At 45.2% G+C, this 20383-nt stretch overlaps 1 long non-coding RNA gene across 1 annotated transcript; it reads right to left on the bottom strand.

Moving 5' to 3' along the window:
* Positions 1-659: 659 nt before the first annotated feature.
* Positions 660-7232, bottom strand: LOC140594812 (uncharacterized). Its single transcript, XR_011996155.1, has 3 exons — positions 7153-7232; positions 2419-2563; positions 660-849 (listed from the first exon to the last, which is right to left on the bottom strand). It is a non-coding gene; the product is annotated as an uncharacterized lncRNA (long non-coding RNA).
* Between the last annotated feature and the right edge of the window lie 13151 nt (positions 7233-20383).

The raw sequence follows: 20383 nt of genomic DNA, 5'->3' as shown, positions 1-20383 counted from the left end.
CTCCTGAGAGGGTTTACTGGGCCGGGGCAAGCTGTTCAGGACCCCTTATAAAGGAGTACTAGAACTCTGGAGTTAGGGGCGCCTGGGGGGCCCAGCGGTGGAGCGTCTGCCTTCAGCTCAGGTCGTGGTCCTGGGTCCTGGGATCGAGTCCCACATAGGGCTCCCTGCGTGGAGCCTGCTTCTCCTTCTGCCTGTGTCTCTGCCTCTCTCTGGGTCTCTCATGAATAAATAAAATCTTTTAAAAAAAAGAAAAACCTGGAGTTAACACTTCTCCATCCCTCCTGTCCCATAAACGGAGGCTTCACCTGTCTGCCAAATGAACTCCTTGATTTATTGGGCAACAGGACCTGATGAAAGCCAACACCCTCACGGTGTCCTGGAACACCCTCCCTGGTTGGCTTGGAGGGCCCACAGCGTTAGGTGTATCTCTGACTTACTGATCCCAGATATGAAGGAATTCTCTAGAGATAATCCTCCGCTGAGATTTTAGGTAAACCCTGGGTGCTTTCAAGGGGCCCCTAAAATGGCAAGTTTGTACCAGGTGGAAAATTCTGTGATCACCCGAGCCCACTCCTGCAAGCTCCCAGGCTGCCCTGGTGACGGGAAGGGCCAGCGCCACCCACGGGCCAGGACAAACTTCAGAAGACACCGAAGCTGACCTGTCGGGCTGTGCGGTCACCTGAGATAACCTTCCTCGCGCTATGGGCCGCCGCTCCCAGGGCTCTTCCTTCCGCAGTTCGCTCAGAGCTTACAGGAGACATCGCCTCACTCTAAAGGGGCGCTGGCACACACGCGGGATCCACGGTGGGTCTCTGTGACGGGCATCAGACGTAGGACGGACCTCAGGACCTAGGAAGTATCCGCAAAGATTTGGGGAAAACTGCAGGAAGCCTGTTGTATGGCTGCAAAATTTCTAAGATAAATGGGGCTTCCAACAATTATCACAGGGGACGGTGGCTCTCCACAGCAGGGAAACAGGTCCGCGCCTGACTTGGAGAGCAAAGGGCGGGTGGTAGGGCCACCGGCCGTGGGATAAGCCCAGGGGTTAGACCCCCTTCTCGGGCAGGTGCTCAGGGGAGCCTCCGCATTTCTGCATGAGTGAGCATCTGCAGGTCACGCTCCCTCGGGCACCAGTGGCACAGGACGTCGCAGAGGACAACTCAGGGATGCGGGGCCAGGCCTCCTCTTCGCTTTCCACCAGAGACGGGGCCTAGGGTCACTTCATCAACTGCCGTGTTACCAAAAAGGGGCCAGGGTTCAGGAATCGGGGGGACTTTGAGGTAGGCCCCTGGGGAAAGCAGGCTGGCTTCATGCCTTTAGGTCAATGGGTTTCAGACAGTGCTCTGAAGATTTCCTAAAGAAATCCACCCAGGAAAAAAAAAAAAAGAAAGAAAGAAAGAAATCCACTCAGACACACTCCAGGGAGGGGAGTTGCCCTCCTCTTCCACTGGTCACCTCACTTCTCTGTATTTTACACATTTGCACACATGAGTGTGCCTACAGAAGATTTTTGTTTCAAAACTGGATTCTACTACCCTAAAGAAATTCTGGGGACCACTCTTTCAGATTTTCAAAGCAAAATAATGAGCTACTTCTGGCTTTATAATTACGCTGCCATTTATTTATTTTTTTTAATATGAAAAAGGACTCCATGAAGGCTGAGCCATCAGGTCAGGCCCTGCTGACTGATCCAAACCAGGACTAGACCCTGCGGGCTGGTTCACAGTCACATGGCTGTTTGTAAGAGAACACCGCCACTTGGCAGCGGTGGCTCAGCTCCCTCAGGTGCAAGGGCCGTGCAAGCCGGGAGACACTTCTAACCTCGCGTGTGTGCACGTGTGTGCATATGTGCAAGCACGTGTGTGCACAGTGGTGGCAGGAAGTCAGTACTGTAGGGGCATCAATTTGGGTGTTCTCCTCCACACGTCCCTGGGCTGCTCCTGAGCTCCAGCACTTTGCATTTCAGGACCCTGCCTTCACAATTTATGGAGCCAGTTCTGATTTAGGAAAGAATGGGGTGGGCCCTGTCCTCTGTCTTGAGGGCCCACAGGACAGAACTAGGACCGTCTAGAAAGTTATGGAAAGATCTACCAAGCGTCAATGAAAGTAAGATTCTGTGGCAATGGGGGTTGTTGGGGAAGTAAAGGCAGGCAGGGTTCATTTGCAGAGGTATGTGGATTTGACTAGTCTCTGCTCCTGATCCAGTGCTCCACCTCCATCCTCTGTGGCTGGTTGAAAGGCAGTGGCAGGGTCAGGGCACACTGCTGAGAGTTTGGTGAAGGGAGTCAATGATGGGCTTGAGGGGACTCATGTCTTCTTCGGGGGGTGGGCGGTCTGACTCTCCAGCTCAGGCTCCTACAGACAAGACAGCTGGGACTAGGCTCCCCCCAGAGACAGAGAGGGGAGAGAGGGGCTCACCATAGTGGGATGGCAGCATGCTGTGTTGAACCTAGCATCGATAAGACAGCTCAGCACAGAGCCCCGGGCCCCGGCTCCCTGCTCCAAAGCCCCATCCAGGGGCCGGCGCTGGCTCTCCAAGAGCACCAGCCTTCAAGGGAAAATCCTGCAAAAGACAGGAGATGTGAATTTTGGCAGTGCTGTTGTGTGTGTGTATATCTGTGTTTTCCAAAACACACAGGGTAAATGAGCCAGGATAAAAATAGACGGCAGCAAAGAGCCGGAAGTGGCTCAGCCTCACTTGCAGGTGCCAGTAACTCTCCTGCCCATCATTTCTCAGAATACAGAAGGTGTGCTTCCCCAGGAGGGACTGATGGGGGGAGGGACCAGCATTGCCACACCCAGCCTCTGACTCCCGGGATGCCCAGAGACCCTTGGTTAAATCAGAGACTAGAGAAACAACTCATGGAATGGAAGGTTCCTGCTTGGAAAGGTGGACTCCTTCCCAAACAGGAGTCTTGAGTTGCTATTACCTGATTCAAGGCCAGTGTCAGCCTCAATCCTGGCTGAGACCATTAGGAAAGATGGTTGCAAAGCAAACGTGAGCTCATTCATTAACTGAGCCAACAAGTCCTCGTGGGAAAGGAAGTAGAGGGAGTCTCCATCTATCTGTGAAATCCACTAATCAAAGGTCTGCTATACCCCAGGTTCTGTGCTAGGCCTAGGGTTATGACAGGGACCAAACACCCTGTCCTTGTCCCTGGGGAGGAGAGGCAGGAGTTGACATCATTGGGTGGATATGGATGCCATGATTCGTCTAAAGAAGGAGCACTCTGGGGAGGGGAGAGGTTGGGTCTTGTCACGGACACACTGAGTTCAAAGGGCCTATAGGATGCCAAACTAGAATGACCAGTGAGTCTTTAGGATGTAGGGTCTGGAGCAGGGCAGAGTCTGAGAGGGAGTGTCCAGAAAGCCAAGAGGAAACCAAAGAGAGTTATGAGGGGGAGGGAAGAGTCACTTGAGTCCATCAGTGTCGAGGGGTCAAGGAAGATAGACTCACTGAGATCTTAATGAGAAGAATGTCACTGTCACATCAGGGACATGGCCAAGTTCTGGTGGACTGAGGTGTGAGTAGGGGAGGCCATGGAAGCTACAAAGGTGAGGAGACACAATGGGTAGGAGCTGGAGGGGAAAGTGGGGTCAAGGAAGGTTTATGATTTGGTTCTATCAGGATGGAGGGACACGGTTTGAGGCTGTTGAGAAGGAGAGAGTAAGTTAAAAAACAAGAGGGTCTAGAAAAAAAAAGAGATTAGGAAGCCCAAGCAGGGAGGAATGTGAAGTGGAGCCCAAGTAGACTGGCCATAGTGGGAGAAGATGCTGTTTGCTGCATGTGGGAAAGGCGGAAGGGAGAGACAGCTAGGAACGCTTCCAGGTCCGCAGGCAGTTCTCGCCTGTGGTCGGGGGCATTTCTAGGAAGGCCTAGGACAGAGGAGGAAATAAAAGGCCTGACCCCAACCTGCCCACAGTCACAGAGCTAGTGAGCCGCAGAGTCAGGATTCAAACCCAGATCCACGAGTCTCCAAGATCTACGCTCTTAATCCCACAGGCGCAGTAAGAGGGTAAAGCAGCTTTCTTTCCTCTCTGGGTCCCTTCTCCGAGTTTCCTTTTAAAAGTTCGCTCTTATTGGGGGAGGAGAAGAAGAAGAAGAAAGAAAAGCAAGGCGAGCTCTGTCATTCTGCTCTGGCCCCGAGGAGGGTATGAGCCCGGAGAATTAGTGTAGCATTTACCACATCCTTAAAACAGGCCCGCAGTCTTCCGGGCCTTCCCCTTCAAATGATAAAGCAATTCATAAACACAAGACTTGCAGGGGAGAGCAATGAATCTCGGGGGCCCTGCTAATTAAAAAGCCCGTATTACATTACTTCCTCAAGGGCTCATCTTCTAATTTTTAGGATTATGGTACATTGATTAATTTATACAAGTTTTTAATCCCTCTGTGCTTAATGAAGTCCAGGAACATGGGAACAGGAGCATAATTGAGCTTCATATTATTTTATTAGGGAGAATTATGGTGCAATGTGTCGTGGAGAAGTTTGTGAGGGTGGGGAGGCCGCGCTCGCGCTGTTAACCAGCTGCTTTCCAAATGCCAGCAGGGACATTCCCTCGGGGGCGGGCACAGAGGGAGTTCATCTTTCTGAGCTCTGCTGTGCTGTGGCTCCCGGCGGCCTATAAGGAAAAGCGCCCGTCTTTGGTACGGGGTGCAGTGCCCGCAATGGCACGGTCACCTTTCCATATATGTTCCCTCCCCTCCCCGGCACCCTATCACCCACATGCACGCAACTGGCCCTACGTCTGCCCTTGCTGCTCCTCTGCCCCACATGCTCTTCTGTTCTCATCTCTTGATTCAGGCTCGAGTGCCATCTGGGGAGCCGGCCTCGAACCCGTCCCCTTCCAGACAGAACCCACCTGTAGCAGAAGGCCTTGAACCCCCCTGGGCTTCCCAGGTTTTTAAAAATCAAGAGATCTTGGGCCCATAGATCTCCTACATCTCCTGCAGGCCTAAGAGCCTGTGTCTTTGGCCTTGGGAGCTTCCACCCCAAGGGAATTTACTTAGTTACTCAGAGGGATTCAAAGGCCAGAACATTTCATAATAAACACGGTGGCTGAGGAAGAGAGAAGACAAGTTGGGAGAGACTTCCTCCCTAGAGCCCAGTCTCCCTGCCACCCAGGGTTTGCAAAAAGCCTGAACTGGGGGCGGCCGACTCGGGCTCCCTCCCTGGCTCTGCCTCTAAGTCTCTATGTGACCTTGGGTGAGTTCCCTTCTCTAGGCCTCAGTTTCCCCAGCTGTGAACTGAGGCAAGGGACCTACATCTGGCTCCTGGGGCCCTCCTCTGCAGGAACATTGAAGAATTCCAGAACTCCCCACAAATCTGCAGGATTCTGGCCCAGGGCCCTGGAGTTTGGGTCCTACCCCCTCTAGAGGCCAGAAGTGGAGTTGCAGGAGAAGGTGGCCAGTTTTCCCTGGATCTGGAAGATTTCAGGACAAATCCTTCACCCTCGAGCGCTGGCCCATCTCTGGTTCCTAAGGAAGCAGAGTCCAGAATCTGCATTGCATCTTGATTCTTGCTCCCTCCATCAGTCCAGCCCTGCTGAAAAGGCACAAAGCGCTCTGTCTCACGCTCCTCCCCATGGAAAGTCTGTCACACCAGAGATGGGAAAGAGAATTTTCTGGAGCTCTGGATGCCCCTAAAACCACAGCCTCAAAGAAGCTCATTGTTCACCAGGGAGAACGAGAGTGGAGATGGTGGCCTGGCATCTCTCAATCCCTCTCCAAGCCCACGCTGCTGCTCCAATAGGAGCATCTCCAGGGGATTTTTTTTTTTTTCAAGGAAACCGATCACTGCCTAAAATCATTCTACCGTGAGATAGGCAGAAAGGGGAATTCATGCTTGAAAAAAAAAATCCAAATCCTGGGCCGTGACTCAAGGTCATATAATTCTACACCTTTGCTGGGGTGACAAGGAACTGAGGCAGAGAACGAGAGTAGCTGTCCTGGAGCAGACCGAGGTTCCTGACCCCAAACCCCTGTCCAGGGACATTTCCTCCCACTTCAGGAAAGTTCCCAAACAGGCCTCCATCCACGGTATCCTGTGTTCAAAGTGAAGCAGAAAGTGCCCGGCGAATGACTGCAGGGAACATTTGTCCAAATGACCATTTTACTACAATCGCGTTCGAAGCCCCCAGGTTCACAAATGCATTCATTTCAGAGTTTCCTGTCATCATAACAATAAAACTGCCTGTTTCAATTTTATTCTTTAAAAACCAATAAAACAGAATTATCAGTGTGATGTTTTCTTTTTCTTTAAAGTAGAATGGTTCAAGAGCCTTCCAGGGCCGGCCAAGGGAGCCTACGCAGGGGTTGGCAGGGGTCAGCTGGATGTGGAGCTCAAAGCTCAAACACTGGGTCCTTTTACCCCGGGACATGGACATACACAGGGAGCATAAAGTGAGGATGACCCTGCAAATTTCTCCATAGACGATCTCACCCAGACCTGGAAATCCCATTCATTCATCTATACAAAATTCTAAAGGAGCATCTAAAATTCTCAAGATGAGTCACTTTCTAAAGAGAAAAGCGTGACGTTCTGATGCTTTATTACAAATGGAAAACATCTACAGCCCGTGAAGCATTATTAGTGGGGACCGGCTCACAAACAGTAAGTTAGGTCATTTGAAAGCAAGACTAAATTCGCTTTTAAAAGAACAGTTTTAATTTTAAGTAAAATTTCAGACATGCTGAATGTCAGGTCATGAAAGCATGCACATCAGTTTCTGCAGCTGTAATATGTAGTCATATATTGGACCCCATTAAATATACATTTGGCCCCAAATCCAAACATGATGTCAAATGTCAGTTTAAATCTACAGGCCAACAAATCATGCTTTTTCATACTTCATGAAGCATCATTTGTCACTTATTACTTGGAGGAAGGTCAAAATTCGCCTGTTTCCATATCATAAATATTATTTATGATTTTATTTAAAATGGTTTTTTAGTCCAATATTAATAACACATAGATTTACTGTCATTTCTTACTGGAAATCATGTTTTTAGTTTTTACCACATGAAAATATTGTTTTTTAAAATTCCAAAGTTTTTTTTTTGTTTTGTTTTTTGTTTTTACTTAAATACATGACTGTGAAGAAAATCTTCAAGCCAACCAATGTAAAGAAGTGCAGGTCTGATGAACTCACCTCCAACCACCTTCAGATGAAACCACAAAGCTGGATTTTGTCAACAGCCTCCAAGTTCTCCACACCGCAGGGTACACGAGCTAGAACATACATGGCAGATGGTGAAGTTACCTGTTGTCCATGGGGTTGGGCCCGCCCAGGAAGTACAGAAGGAGAAGGAAGGGTTTCTTCCCCCAGGAGAGCTAACAGCAACACATAGGGAGTCTGGGACCCCATATCCTGACCAAAGACTTCAACCTTTGGGTGCCTTCGTCTGCAACCTCACTAAGTCTCTAGCACATCCAGCTGCCTGGCTGGTAAGAGCCCAACTTGGTAGCTCCAAATGAGAGTGGAGATGGTGGCCTGGCATCTCTCAATCCCTCTCCAAGCCCACACTGCTGCTCCAACAGAAGCATCTCCAGAGGATTTTTTTCAAGGAAACTGATCACCACCTAAAATTATTCTACTGTGGGAGAGGCAGAAAGGGGAATCACCAAAAACTTGGACCCAATCACTATACATCACATACATTTCCAAGGGAAATGACCAGATGCAGACAAAGCGTTAAGTACAAAGATAGTCTGCAAGGTTTTTCTAATCATACCAAAATCCAAAAAGAACCTAAATCTCCCAAAGGGGATCATTTAAGTATATCACTGGTGCAAGCATTCATCAGAATAGAACAGAGTTCGTGTGGTGTGTAAGCCACGTGCACACCCGTTCACACTGCCAGTTACAGAATATCAGAGCTGTGAGCACCTTGCTTACCGACATTTGTTTTATAAGGTAAAATGCATGGGGCATGAGGTTTTGAAAGGATAAGCTCAAAATTCCACCTTAAATTTGATGATGATTAAGAGCACAAATTCTGCTGTGTGACCAGAGCTTGTGGCGTCTCAGGTCCCCTCATCTATACAATGGAGCTAATGAAAGCAGGATCATTGTGAGAATTAAATGAGATAAAAAAAAATATGTAAAATGTTTAGAAAAAGCCTTGGTTTCTGTTGCAATTAACGCTTCCTTGTGGCATTATTATTGTTATTATCCTGCCTTGTTCACTTTTATTAAGATAACTGGATCTTTTACAGCCTCTGCTGTGAATAGGTGTTCTCTCTGTTTTGTGAGAACCAGGACAATTTTCACTTTCTGACTCATGCTCTTAGGTAATTTCCTAACTTCTTTTTTTTTTTTTTTTTTTTTTTTTTTTAACAAGGGACACATTTACTTCTATAACCAGAAAAAAAAAAAAAAAAAAAAGGATAAAGTAAGCTATTTCCCACAGAAAGTTCCCAAACCTGCCTGGTCTTAGTGGGGGGCCGGTGCTTTATTTGTGACTCAGGTGCTTTGGTGTCTCAGTTGGAAAGATCCCATTTTACAGATGAGAAAAGTGGGATACAGAAGAGTGATAATTTTGGCCCACGGTTGCTCAGCCAATTAGTGATGGAGCTAGCACTGAAACCTATAAATCCTGACCCCCAGCTGTATGAAAATAGATTCAAAGTCCTGCTTCCTCTGTAGGTCGCAGGATCCCCATTACCAGAAGCAATCAGAGACCAATGCTCACCTCTCAGAACAGCCACAGGAAAAGATTCCTTCAATGTGAACAAAGTAACCTGGCAAGATTTCTCTAGTGTTGGGATTCTATATATAATATAACTGTAGATATACTGGACTTTTAAAAAGCCAATCGTGAGGACAGTGCCTTCCAACAAACGTATAGAAGTTCAAAAGAAAATAAAAGGATCTCACTTACGGTGGAGGAAAAAAAAAAAAAAGAACTGTAATAGTGGCAGAGATAAACAAACCTTCCCAATGTGGAAAGCTCTGAAAGATGATTAAATTTTGTACTTCCTGCCCTGCCCCTTTCCCTTCAATGGCCATGTGTGTGAGAGTGTGTATGTGTAAAGAATACTTAACATGAGATCTGCCCTCTTAACAAATTTTTAGGCATACAATGTATTGCTGTTGACTACAGGAACAATGTTATACAGCAGCTCTCGAGAGCTTATTCATCTTGCTTGACTGAAATAGCTCTGTTCACAATAGCCAAGATGCAGAAACTGCATAAATGTCCCTGGATTGTGAGTGGAGTGTCTATTTTCTAAGGAAATGTAAGTTGCACCCTCTCAGAACTTTGAGGGTAGGAATGGCTGCCGGCTTCTTTACATGGAGGGCTCCTCTTCGTGGTCACAAAAAGCAACATAAGCAGAAATCAATCCTTCCTAATTTTCAGATGAGGAAAGGAGCTGAGAGGCCAAACAACTTGCCTCAAGTTAGAAGGCTTTGGATCTCCAGGTATCACGTGGTCCACTCCGTGGCAGTGCTAAGGAGCAGCCAAGGGACAGCCTCCAAGGACATGGGCCCTTTATCTGGGAGAGGCCAGACACCACTCAAATCAGGTCATCCTCAAACAGGCCTTGGCTGACGCTTGTCAGTGGGCAAAGTGGGGGCATCTGGTCCCAGGAAATTACAACAGAAACCATCCACAGCTCTCTGCTTCATGGTCTCCTAGGAGCAACAGAGACAAGAAAAGGACCATGTGAGAAAGAGGCTCTCCGTCCTGGAGACCTGGAGCAGGGTTCCATGAGTGTGACCAGTGAGGGGATTTTAGGTCAAATTACATGGAATCACACAAGAAAGAAGACATCTCCTCTTCTGAAGTCTCTTTCATTTTGTCTTCATTTTAAATCTATTATGAAACACTTAGGATACGCAAAAAGGCATATGAAATACTGCCACTCGGGTACCTATTATTCTGCTTAAGAAATCAAACCTTATCGATATAGCTAAAGTCCCCAAGACTCCCTCCCCAAATGCATGACTCCACCCCCAAGAAGGAACTGCTATCCCGAACTTAGTGTCTACCATTCTCATGCATTTCTTCATATTTTACTATATCCATCTGTGCCCCTAAGCAACATGTATTTCTTGGGGTTCTCCAAAACTAATAGGACACACATAGGCATACAGAAAGAGATTTATTTTGAAGAGTTGCCTCGAGTGATCATGCAAGCTGGAGGCCCTACAAAGCCAGTGGTATAGTTCTAGTTCAAACCTGAAGGCCTAAGAAGCAGGGAAGCCAATGGTATTCCCAGTCCAAGTCCACAAGTCCAAAAATCAGGAGTATTGCTTTCCAAGGGCAGGAGAAAATGGATGTCTCAGCTCAGAGGCAGCAAATTACCCTTCCTCCGCCTTTTTGTTCTGTCCAGAACAATGGATTAGATGATGCCCACCAACACTGAGAAGGGTCTTTCTTTACTAGGTCTACACATTCAACTACCAATCTCTTCTAGAAACACTCTCATGGTCATACCCAGAAATACTGTTATACCAGCTATTTGGGCATCCCTTAGCCCAGTCAGGCTGACACATAAAATTAACCATCATACACTGTCTGGTAGTTTTTATTTATTTTTTAAGAACATTATGTAAGTGGTATCATATATATGTTTTTCTTCCACAACTTTTTCCCCCATTCAATCTCAAATTGACAGGATCCATCCACCTTGATCTATGTCACTCTAGTGGGTTCAATCTCATTTCTGTGGCCAAATCCAGTTGACCACCTGTTTTTGTAAGCAAAGTTATTGGAAAACATCCACACTTGTTCACGTAAGTATTGACCTATGCTTGATCACTAAAATGGCAGATGAATAGTTATGATAGAGACTGCATGGCCTGCAAAGCCTAAAATATTTTCTCTTTAGCCCTTTACAGAATAAGTTTCTTGATCCCTACCATAGAGTAGTCCATTATGACTATTATTCAGCTAATTCATTCATTCTTCTATTGACGGATGTGTAGGTTGTTTCTAACTGACACTATTACAGACTGTGGGCATGAACTTTCTCACATGTATCTGTTTGTGAAGTCACATCGGAGTTTCTCTAGGGTTCATGTCTATAGATGGAAGCACTGGGTCTTAGGGTTTATGTCTGTTAAACTTTTGTAGAAATTCAATTTTTTTTCCTAATTGATTTTACTAATTTACACTCCCAACAAGAATGTAAAATAGTTTTATGGCACCAAGTTCGCAACCACATTTGGCACTGTGGCACATTTTGTTGTTGGTAGTCTGATGAATGCCATGTGTGCTCTTCCATCACTTGCCCATTCATATCTTTTGCCCACTTTCCCATGATGGTGTTTGTCTTCTCCTAATTGATTTATGTCCACTTCCCATGTTCTAGATATTGATCTTTGGTAATATTGCTAGTATCATCTCCCAGACAATTGGTTCTTGACTTTCAATAGACTTTCAATAGGTTTCAATATCAAACCTTTTTGATAACAGGTTTAAAATAAATACTTAGGAATAGAAATGACAGATCTCTGTTATGGTTTGTGCTTCTTTGTCTTGGGTAATTGTATACCCAAATGTTCAAATCCAGGCAATAAAGACAAAATGTTTTCCAAAGTATTTATGCCACTAGGGCAATGTCTCAGAAATCTGATAGACCCAGATTTACTCCAATACTAGGTATTTTCATCCTTTTAATCTGTGCCAACTGAGTGGATGAAAATGACCTTACTGTGACTTTAATTTGCATTTCCCACAGATGTTAAAGAAATATTAAATATCTCTTTGTGTGTTTACTGACCTTCTATACAGTCTCTACATGCCAAATGTTGACTCATGTCTTTAATTTGGTTTCTGGAATTTTATTTTTGATCTTTAAGATCTTTTTTATATTTTTAATACTATTCCATTTCACGCTATGCATATTGTAAATATCTCCCCCCCAGTTTATAACTTGTCTTTTCATTTGTCTGTTGAGAAACAAAAGTTCTTAAGTTTAATAAAGACAAATTTTCCAATATTTTCTATAATCAATGCATTTTGTATCTTGTTAAGAAATCTTTTTCTACCCCTAAGGTTACCCAAGGTAAACTCTTGCAATATGTACAACAGGAGACTATACAAAACTGTTCCTAACAGCATGCTTCATAACAGCAAACATCCTGGAAACAACCAAGTGGCCATCACTGGGAGAATGTATAAACAAATTGGTATACTCACACATGGAATATTATAAAACAGTCAAATTAATTACAGTGAGACATAATAATAGAAAAATCTTAGGGATATAATATAAAGTGAATAAAGCAATTCTCAGGGCAGCCCCGGTGGCCCAGCAGTTTAGCGCTGCCTTGAGCCCGAGGTGTAATCCCGGAGACCTGGGATCAAATCCCATGTCAGACTCCCTGCATGGAGCCTGCTTCTCCCTCTGCCTGTGTCTCTGCCTCTTTCTCTCTCTCTGTGTGTCTGTCATGAATAAATAAATAAAATCTTTTAAAAAAAATGTTAGCTGTCATAAAGTAATTCTCAGAAGATGAAAAACACCATGACACTCTTTTCATAAAGTCAAAAACAGTTAAATTAAAAACATACAGCTTAAGAAAACTTGAGTAGAATTAAACTATATAAAAAGAAAATAAACAGAATAGTGAGCATTTGGTGCAGAATGATGGTTTCCTTGTGCTGCAGATAGGGAGACCATACTGTTAGATATAGGATATTATCTCAAGGTAGTTTTTGTTTTAGATGATGTGTTGTCCATAAGTGCTCACTGCATTATTAATAATAGTCGACCATAGCAAATAAAAGCAAGCCAAAATAATGGTGAGAGTATGCCACAAACCAGGGATTATAATTAATCCAATTCTGTCCATCTAAAATTTAAAAAAATATTTCCTACACTGAAGTCATGAAGATAACCTTCTAAATCTTCATCTAAAGATTTTCTTAGTTTTTCCTCTTCGGTGTTTGATTCACCTGGAATTTATTTTTGTGTATGAGCTAGCAAGAGAATTGTTTTCCATATATATAATTAATTGTCCCTACACCATTCATTAATCTGTTATGTCATCTCTGTCACTAAAAGACTTGGGTAGGTGTGTGTCTGGCTTCTCCATTCTGTTCTGTTCATCTATTTCCACATTAATAGTATACCTTCTTGATAACTCTAGCTTTTTTAACAAGTCTTGGTGCCTAATAGAGTGATTCTGCACCTTAATCTTCCCCAAAGGCGCCCTCGCTATTCTTAGCCCTTTGTTATTCTATATCCAATTTAGAATAAGCCTATGATACCCCACAATAACCTGTTCAGAATTTTATTGGAATTATATTAAATTTATTAACTAATTTGGTAAGGACCAATATCTTTTTTTTTTTAAGAACCAACATCTTTTAAATAGAGAGTTTACATATCCTTGAACATGGTATATCTCTGTTTATTTAGGCTTTCTTTTAAATAAATCACACATAGCTTGCATTATATTTATTCCTAAGAATTTTATTCTTGTGCTGCTATTATAAATAGTATTTTGAATGGCTTGTTGCTTATGTACAGAATACAACTGACTTATGTAGATGGATCTTATATCTAGCAAACTTAATAAACTATCTTCTTAATTCTAATTATTATCTTTAGAGTCTCTCAGGTTTTCTCTGTAGATAACCATAATTATCCATGAAGAATGCCAGTTTTATTTTCTCTTTACAGTCCTTATACCTCCTGTTATATATACATCTTCTGTTATGCTGTCCAAAGATGCCAAGGTAATACTGAAAAGAAAAGGTAAGCATAGACATCCTTCTCTCCTTCTCAATTTTAAGAGAAATGTATATCTCCTCATTAAGTATGAGGAGGTTTTTTTAAATATTTTATTTATTCATGAGAGACACACACACACAGAGGCAGAGACACAGGCAGAGGGAGAAGCAGTCTCCATGCAGGAAGTCCAATGTGGGACTTGATCCCAGGACTCTGGGATCACACCCTGAGCCAAAGGCAAATGCTCAACCACTGAGCCACCCAGGCATCCCGAAAAGTTTTTAATGGATTTTGGACATATATACTTTGTCAGGTTAAAGAAGTTTCCCACCACAAGGATTGTACAAGTACAGAAGGTCCATGCCTGTGTGTCCCAATTTGCCAAATTTACACCTGTCATCCCAGAATAATTATTATCAGTGCCCCTTTCATCCTCTAAAGGGTTCTAGTTTGGACAATAAATTATATGCTCCCTCTAACAGAAGGGTGACGTTACATGGTGATGACAGTGAGGCAATTTGATCTATGATTATGAGATAAATAAGAGGACCTTGGAGGCTTTTGTCAGCCTAGAGGCTCTAGGATGTTTTCTGCCTCACGGGGAAATTTCCAACCTCAAGTAACAAAGCAATAACGACCTACTCCTTCTCTTTGCAAATTCCTGAGGAGAAATGCTCCAGAGACAACCACTCTATTGCCCGAGTTGCCATAAGAGAAGCAAGAAACACACACAAAATGAAGTAATTATCTTATCAAAAACCCAGCACGATCGGCAATCTGAGAATGAAGCTGACAACAACCTGGCTTGTCACATGCTCTATTTTGTCACTTACATCCTCAATATAAATGCAAAAATGTGAAAACCAAGGGCTATATTGAATGGCAATGGATCCATTCTGACGCTGGGCATGAGCCACTTATTGAAGACATAAATTATAGTGCTGTCACCATCTCCCTTCTTATTTGCAAATAAATGTTGTCATCTAATTGTACAAGACTTGAAGATTGTTTAACAAATTTCTCCGAGGAAGGACTTGCAGCAGCTTGGATTCCCTGGACACTCAGATTCTATCTCTCTACTTTGCTCGTCTCTCTGCATGTGGCTCTTTTTGTTTTGCATGACAGGCACTGTTATCCCCTCTTCTCAGCCTTTCATAGAGCTAAAGCTACAAAGATCTGATGTGTTTCTTGACTGATTCCATTAAAGAATCATTAAGGATGAGAGATGGAGAGAGGCAGGCTCTAAATAAAGTAGTGAAAGGAAGGCTTTTCTTGATGCCTTGAGGGATCACCAAGCACAGTCACCAAGGATCGGGGCTCTACAGCAGAGAACCTCTTCTTCCCCACTCTATCATGCCAGAAAAAGAAGAAGGAATACAAAGACAAGGAGCAAAGACTGAGAACAAGGCCTGGAGTTTCTGGAACACTTGGGGGGTTAGTGTTTCTGAGTATGTAGATGTTCATTTGCTACCTGTACATAGGAGAAAACTTCAGGGATGACAGCACAAGTGATAAGGGCAGAACCACAGTGATGCTGGCTGGGTCCAACTCATGAATTTATTCATTACCCCACAACAAACTATTGGGCACCAGCTAGTTTGGATTCTTCCAGGAGCAGACTCTCAGATAAGAATGCAAGTGCTGGATCCCCAGGTGGCTCAGCGGTTTGGTGCCTGCCTGCCTTTGGCCCAGGGCATGATCCTGGAGTCCCAGGATTGAGTCCCACATCGGGCTCCCGGCATGGAGCCTGCTTCTCCCTCCTCCTGTGTCTCTGCCTCTCTCTCTCTCTCTCTCTCTCTCTCTCTATCATAAATAAATAAATAAATCTTTAAATAAATTTAAATAAATAAATAAGAATGCAAGTGCTAGCAGTCTGTTTGGGAGACAAAGGAAACACCGAAGAGGAGTTTGAAATTGGTAAGAAAGAGGAGTGTGGCCAATAAGAACACCTTATTAAGCTCCCCCTATGGTGACCTCTGAGATTTGGTGTCTGGCCTGTGCCTTGGACTTACCCGCCAGAGAGCAGAGAGAACTGGGGTACTTACACACTCTGCCATTACCTGAAAGCTGCTTTTCCAGGGGTATTAATTTCCCCATTTCTGGTCTTCCAGACAAAGGTCTACCCCATCCCACGCCTTCAGGGGGGCAGAGAGGGCTTCAGCAACCTAAGAGCTGCCCCAGGCAAAAAAATATAGACACTAGCAGGAAGAAAACAGGCCAAGTGACTTTAAAATGGTAAAGGTTAGGAGAGAGGGATGGGGCGCCAAGGTCTGCTACCAGATCCTACTTTTGTCAAGAGCCATGCTACATGCCCCGGCTCTATGAGCAAGTAAGAGAGGGTCTCTGAGGCCATGCAGAACTTGCTGGAGACAACAGCAGGCTATGTGTTGCTGCACTTCTTTCCTCTTCTCAGGACAGACAAGAGGCTGCCACAAGCCTATGCCCTGCCTGTGCACCCTGCAGTCACCTCTGCATTGCCAGGGTCTTGCACGTCTGCCTGTCGTATGTCTTCATGCCCATCCCTCCCTCTCTCGGTCCCTCTCCCCAGGCTCTGAAATGTCTCCTTCCAGTTCATCCATATTATCTCATAAAAACACTGATGTTACAGTTGCATCAAAAATAACAAAATACCTAGTAATCAATTTAACCAAGAAGCTGAAAGACCTAGATATTGAAAACTATACAAATAAATGAATACACCATGCTCATGGATTGGAAGATTTAATACTGTTGAACTGGACATTCTAACCCAAGTGATATAAAGATTCGATGCAATCCTGATCAAAATTCCAATGGCATTTTCCACAGATATAGAACAAAAACATCCTAAAATCTGTATAAAACCATAAACATTCTAAATAGTCAAAGCAATCTTGAGAAGAACAAAGTTGGAGGCATCACACTCTCTGGTTTCAAAGAGTATTAAAAAGCTATAGTAAATAAAAACAGTATGGTACTGGCATAAAAACACATAGATCAGTGAATAGAACAGAGAGCCCAGAAATAAGCCCATACCTACAGGGGTCAATTAATTTATGATAAATGAGCCAAGAGTATACAATAGGGAAAGGATGGTCTCTTCAATAAACGGTACTGGGAAAATTGGAGAGCCACATGCAAAAGAAAGAAACTGGACCACCATCTAACACAGTACACAAAAATTAACTCAAAAAAATTCAGATTACAAATCTGAATGTAAGCCCTGAGACTATAAAACTAGAAGAAAATAGGCAGTAAACTCTTTGGCATTGGTCTTGGTGATGGTATTTTGAATCTCACACCAAAAGCAAAAGCAATGGAAGTGAAAATAAGCAAGTGGGACTAGAGCAAACTAAAAAGTTTCTGTACAAAAATAAATAAATAAATAAATAAGAAACTAAAAGTTTTGCACAGCAAAGGAATCCACTAACAAAATGAAAAGACAACCTACTGAATAGAAGAAAATGTTTGCAAATCATAGATCTGGTAAGGGGCTATTATGAAAAATATATTGAGAACTTATACAACTCAGTAGCAAAAGAAATCCAATTAAAAATGGGCAGATCTGAAAAGACTTTTTTTTCAAAGAAGACTTACAGGTACATGACAAGATTCTCGACATCATGAATCATGAGGGAAAGACAAATCTACAGCAAGATATACCTGGTAGAATGGCTATTATCAAAAAGATTAAAAACAAAAGGGGCTGGAGAGGATGTGGACCAAAGGGAGCCCCCTATGCACTGTTGGTGGGAACATACATTGGAGCAGCCACTTTGGAAAACAACATGGAGATTCTTTAACACAGTAAAAATAGAGGTACCATATTATCTAGCAATTCCACTTCTGGGTATTTATCTGAAGAAATTGAAAACACTAACTCGAAAAGATATATGCACCCTAATACTCACTGCAACATTATTTACAACAGCCAAGATATGGAAACAACCCAAGTGTCCTTCAACGGATGAACAGATAAAGAAATTGTGACATATACACACAATGGAATACTATTCAATCATCAATAAGAATGAAATCTTGCCATTTGCAACAACACAGATGAATCTTAAGGGCATTATGCTAGTGAAATAAATCAGACAGAGAAAGACATATGCCATATGATCTCTCTCATATGGAATCTAAAATAAAAAATTTTTAATTAAAAAAAAAAAAACAAGCTCATAGATACAGAGACAGTTGCCAGCAGTAGGAGTAGAGAGGTGAGAGAAACTGGGTTTTTGTTTTATTTTTTAGTTTAAAATAAATTGACAAAAAGGTAAATAAATAATAGCGATGAACGATACCTTTATTGAGTACGTACTACATGCTAGTTACTAGGCTAACACGGTTATTATCTCATTTAAGTCCCCTAAACAATGATACCGTCATGCTCATGCTCCCAACCCTGCTCCTGTCTCATTCCACCTGCCAGGTGAGGCCTCCTTAGAAAACGACGTGACCCAAACCAAATGCAACGTGCCCCAGGCAACTGGTCACTCCCGCCCTGGGTGAGCCGGGCAGTGTTTACCCAGGCCCGTCAAGCCCGGCCTCTGTGGTCGCCTGCAGCTGCAGTCCCACATGGCCCGCATCCTACAGAAGGCCCCTTCTGCTCCGCTCTGGGGACTAGCCCCACCTCCTAGGGGTAGCCATGCCCCCCATCCCCCATGTTAGGGTCCCCGGAGGCAGGAGAATGGACAAAATGGCTTCTGTGGTCCTTATTTGCTTTGGACAGATGTCACACTTTGCACCCCTTTCCTCCAGGCTTCTATCTTTGCAGCCTGAAAACGAGGGACTGGGCTGAATCCGGAACCCTCGAACTCTACTCTCATAAGTCAGGATTCCACTTCTCACAGATCAGTGCATTACCTCGTCACTGATGATGTATTTTCATGGTGCTTTCTAGACACAGTGCCCTGGTGATAAGGGAGTAGTTTTCATGGTAGGGATCCAGGCACCTGGCAAGGTGGTAGGAGACTCTTGGGGGGGTACATCTGGGTGGCCCCCTCGGCCGCTGGTGCAGCCAAAGAGCTCAGAGTCAGAGCTTGGGAAAATTCAGGCCAAGAAGGGTCAATGACGACGAAAGAAAAGATAATCACTCTCTACTGGGGGGAAAAGCAGCAAAGGAAGGCCGAGCTGCTTATCTTGCTTTCTGGCAGAACGAGGGACCACCAAGGCGGTATTTCAAACACCCCTGGCCGCGCTCCCCAGCACCACCCCCCCAGGCTCCCGCAGAGAGAACATCCTAACACAACTCCTCATTTTCTTCTGCACTTTTGATGTCCAAGTGTGGTCTGGTTAATTAGATGCTAGCGGGGGCCGGGGACCCTGGGATCCAAACGCAATAAATTCCGTCTCTGAAAGACAAAGAGGTCAGGAGCGCACGAGGCTTGGGCGCCCGCTGATCTGTGGGGCATTTGCTGGGCCAGGCTCCTTAGGGTGGGGGGGAAGGAGCAAGGGGGCAGGGAGGGCGGGGGGCGGGGAAGCCCATGGGAATCCACAGTTTCAGCCACTGTCCACCCCTCGCAGGAGGCTGGCCCCATACACTGCCCGGCCTTCCTTCTGCCTCCTGCTGAAATCCAGCCCACTGGCGCTGCTGTCTCTCGGGGGAGCCCCCCCCAGCCCCCAGGGCCGTGGGCCACAGAACCAGAGGCTCCTTTGCTCAGGCTCCACCCCCCACTTCTCCAACCCCAACGACAAGGAAGCCCCAACACAGGCCACCCAGCCTGCGGCCTCCAGAGCCCCGGCTCCCAGCAAGGTGCACGTGGAGAGCAGGTGCGCTGCAGTCCGGGTGCGGGTCCGGGTGCAGGTCCAGGTGCAGGACCAGGCCCGGGCCCTCTGGCCTCAGTCTCCCCACCGATGCTCCTGCTCCGGGGGCAGCTCTCCAGGCCTTCCCCGCCCCCCTTCCTGAGTGAGCACCCCCCGCTGTCTTTGCCGGGATTCTGACCCCTTGGCCAACCCTGGACCTGGACGATGCCCGATGCCCCGGGCACTCTGGGCTTCCTGACTCCACTTCGCGTGGGTACGGAAACCCGCGGAGCCCGAGGCAACTCCTCAGGGCGCATTTTGAAATATCCCTGTGGCTTGGCTTTGTTTTGTTTGTTTTCTTCTTCCCTTGAGTGTGTTTTGATTGGGGAGCAAGGTGGTTAGTCACGCACGCGGCGTCTGCATTTAGAAAATTACTGATTCAGCAGTTTAATTACATTTGGAGGCCACTAAATAGGACGTTTTCCCTTTATTTAGACAGCCTGGATCTTCTTAGTCATGATTTAGGAATGTGATAATGCAAGTGTTGCTTTATCTTGAAAACTCACTAAGCCACCAGAGCAGTCTCTCCACGCGAATGGAATGTCACAGCGAGACACCCGGGTTTGGACATCCCTAAAACCCGCTATTTAAGATTTCTTGTCTGGCAAAATCTACCACCGCCTGCTGCAGCGCTGGGTGGGCGGAACCGTCTCTAACTGCGGCTCTCCTGGTCTATTTCTGCAGCACAGAGTCAGGCAGCTAGAATTATTCCTCACTCCTGCACCCCGGCTTTTCCATTGTTTTCGGAGAGGCCCTTTTCTGTTTTACACTTTAGCAAGAGGCAGTCTGTTGCGGTGGTAGGAGTTCTGCTGAGCCTAAAGGCCTGGACTCAAGGCCTGCTTCAGCACCTCTTCAAGATTCAGAGACCCGAGGTAGGAAATCCCTAAAGAGCTGTTTCCAGTTTAACCGCC

The sequence above is a fragment of the Vulpes vulpes genome, chromosome 12 (assembly GCF_048418805.1).
Source record: "Vulpes vulpes isolate BD-2025 chromosome 12, VulVul3, whole genome shotgun sequence".
NCBI lineage: Eukaryota > Metazoa > Chordata > Mammalia > Carnivora > Canidae > Vulpes > Vulpes vulpes.
This window is presented reverse-complemented; position numbering and strand designations above follow the sequence as displayed.